The sequence below is a fragment of the Mus caroli genome, chromosome 19 (genome assembly GCF_900094665.2).
Source record: "Mus caroli chromosome 19, CAROLI_EIJ_v1.1, whole genome shotgun sequence".
Lineage (NCBI taxonomy): Eukaryota > Metazoa > Chordata > Mammalia > Rodentia > Muridae > Mus > Mus caroli.
Window position 1 is genome coordinate 49,947,254 of NC_034588.1, and position 2,921 is coordinate 49,950,174.

At 50.5% G+C, this 2,921-nt stretch overlaps 1 long non-coding RNA gene across 13 annotated transcripts in view; it reads right to left on the reverse strand.

Moving 5' to 3' along the window:
• Positions 1-163, reverse strand: part of LOC115029976 — a 6,202-nt gene extending 6,039 nt beyond the window's left edge. For all 13 annotated transcript variants that reach the window (XR_003835541.1, XR_003835534.1, XR_003835545.1 and 10 more), the window contains exon 1: positions 61-163. This is a non-coding gene — a long non-coding RNA (uncharacterized LOC115029976). The remainder of the gene's footprint in view (positions 1-60) is intronic.
• Between the last annotated feature and the right edge of the window lie 2,758 nt (positions 164-2,921).

Sequence of the window (2,921 nt, forward strand, 5' to 3'; positions counted from 1 at the left end):
GAGAGAGAGAGAGAGAGAGAGAGTCAGAGGGCAGCTTTCCTCAGAGTTCTGTCCTTCTACCTCATGGGTTCTGAGGGCATGGAACTTGACAGGAAGCGCCTCTTCCCACGGAGACATCTCACCACCACCACCGAGAATCGGAATGTTTCTACATCTCGGTGCTGGCGCTTGCTGGGGGCCTCCTCCAGCCTTTTGGAGTTTGGAGCTGAGGTGGAACACAGCATCATAGGACAAAGGCCAAAGACTGATGCCCTGGCTTTGTAATCCTGGCTAACTGTACTTGGGGCAAGAAGCTGATGGCTTCTGTAAACTTAACACTCTCTTGCTTATTTTGTGGCTGAAAACCATTGGCTTCTCTTCAAATCCGTGCTTAAATAAGCGCTGGGGGGGGGGGGGACTTAGCTCTTTGTACTTAAACAAGCGCTGGAACTCAACTCTTTATTACTGTCCTGTGCTTCAATGCGTGCTATAAACTTAACTCTTTGACTCTTTTATTATTTTGTGCTTAAATAACCACTAATTTCTGGCGAATTAACACATGTGGTTAGCAGTGGGGAGTTAAGTCAGCCTGGGGCTCCTCTGGCCCCATAAGAGGCTCAGAGCTTCTTAACGCTTTTTGAACCAGAGAGGACAAAAGGAAAGGAGTCCTTCACACAGACACATAGACCGGGTGAAATTTGCTCAATAGGGTCGGCTAATGTCCAGGAGTCCGTAGGGAATGTAAGAGTGACAGGAAAGACATGTCAGCTGCAAGAAGCAATCCTGGAATGAAGTCCCTTGGGACCTTGCCTGTCCGAGTTCACCTATCATAAGCCATGCAAAGACAGTGGGCCACCTCCAGGAAGGTTACCTGCTAGCCTCAGCCTTTCCTAGATGACCCCTGACAGGCAGTTAGGAACCACATTCAGGGCTATCAAGCATCTGACAATAGCTAATACCTCTTCCCAAATATCCTTAATGTTTGTGCCGTAAGTAAGGGCAAACCAAGGAGCTAATGGGACTCAGTGCACAGAAACCTTCCTGCACACCAAGGCCAAATTATCCCCTCGGCTTGAGCCTCACTAGGTTAAGGCAGGAAGGGCAAGCTCCTTCTCTTACTGTGCAAATGACGTGCAAATAAATTGGGTGGTTTTGCTGAGTCACCCACCTGCTTTGAAAGACAGTTCAGCTCTGATCCCACCACGCCCCTTTTACAGGGGCACACAGGATTACATCAGTGTCGTCATGGGACCCTCTTCAGGCTTCTGGAAGCTCCTGAAGAGCTGCCAGGGGAGGAAGGAAAAGAGAAGTGACCCCCCCCCCCAAGTACAGTCACACTTCCCCAGGGTGACAAGCGGAGAGCTGAGTCATCCCAACCTGGTGACTTTCAAAGTCTCAAAGGGCAAAGGTCAGCTGGGCACACGCCACCTACCACTACTGCTGGAGCTATTTTTATCCTGAGGTCCCTTCTCGGCCCATTCCTCCATGATCTCCCAGTGTTGGTTGCTCACAGTAACCTCTCACCCAGGGTGGGGCCAGTCACACCTGAGTTGCAAGTAAGATAAGGTGAGGCCTGCTACCACCTCGAAGGGTGGGGCCAAGCCAGTGCAAGTCATTTTCGAGAAGACTCGTTGGCGATCTGTGGACTGGCAAAAGAAGATCCTGTGCATGATCCATATGTGGAACCCACTTCTGGTTATGCTATGGGTTAAATCATGTGTCGCCACCCATAATTCATGGATTGAACTCCTAGACCTCCGACCCTCAGAATGCAACCTTGTTTGGAACGGGGGTCTGTGCAGATGTGGTTGTTTCCACGGTAGAGACTAGCAGACACAAACAAATGCTAGTCGCCAGCAGAAGCGAGACAGGAGTTAAACAGTCTTGCTCACAGCCTCAGAGGAAACCAGTCCTAGAACCATCTTAGCCTCAGCCTCCCAGGGGTCAGAGCCTTGAGGCAATTCACTTCTAGTGTTCAAGCCCGTCCAGTCTCCTTTGGCTTATTTTGGGGGCAAACTGGCTAGTCTTACCTGCCCTTTTGAAAGTCCTGGTGAACCAAGGGAGACCCTCACAATCTGACACTTAATCGCTCCTCTACTTGTGCTCTTGTTGTGATTGTGGTTTTATTCATCTTGCGGGCTGAACTGTGTCTCCTGTTTTCTCTGCTCCGAGAACGTCAGACCTACTCACTTAGACAACAAGCCTGAATTTCGCTGGCCAGACTTTAGGGAAACTGTTGATCAATAGCACGCACGGGTTGATTTATTGACGCGCACCTCCCAGAAGCACCCCAACAGATATCCTCTGGGCAGCAGAACACCCCACCCCACCCCCCAGTGCAAGCTGGAGTGGTTATATCTCAGAATCATCCCAGGAGAGTAGAGTTTCTAGAACATTCCAGGAGAAAAAAAAAGATCGGAAATTGGGTGAAGAAGGGTTTTCTGCCATTGGTGAGAGAGATTCTGAGCTCTGTGGATCCAGTGTGTAGTTTCTAGGAAGATTTGGGGCTGACAGGACACTGAGGGTCACCTCGGAAGCTCCCCCTCCTCCCCCTGTCTCTTTCTCACCCAGATGGCATTTTCTGACTTGTTTACTACAAGTTGAACCCTGATAGAAGCTGGGCGGGCTGGGAAGGGTAATGAATCAGTGCTGTCTCCACGGGAAACACAGCACAGCACACCAGCCCAGCCCAGCCACTCCTAATGCATGGACCCTGCCCTTTAGCATACACACATCAGCTGAGCAGTCACACTGTGGCTGAACCCATGTAAGGACATGTCCTGTGGGCACACAGAGCCTCACCCATTCCTACTTTGGTACCATGTTCCTCTCTCCCTGTCAGTTCTCTCACTACAGCGTTCTCCGTGCAGAGTTCAGGGTGTCCCTTACAGCAATCCTGCAGTTCACATCCACAGTTCTTCACTAGCCCAAGTCTGGGTCTC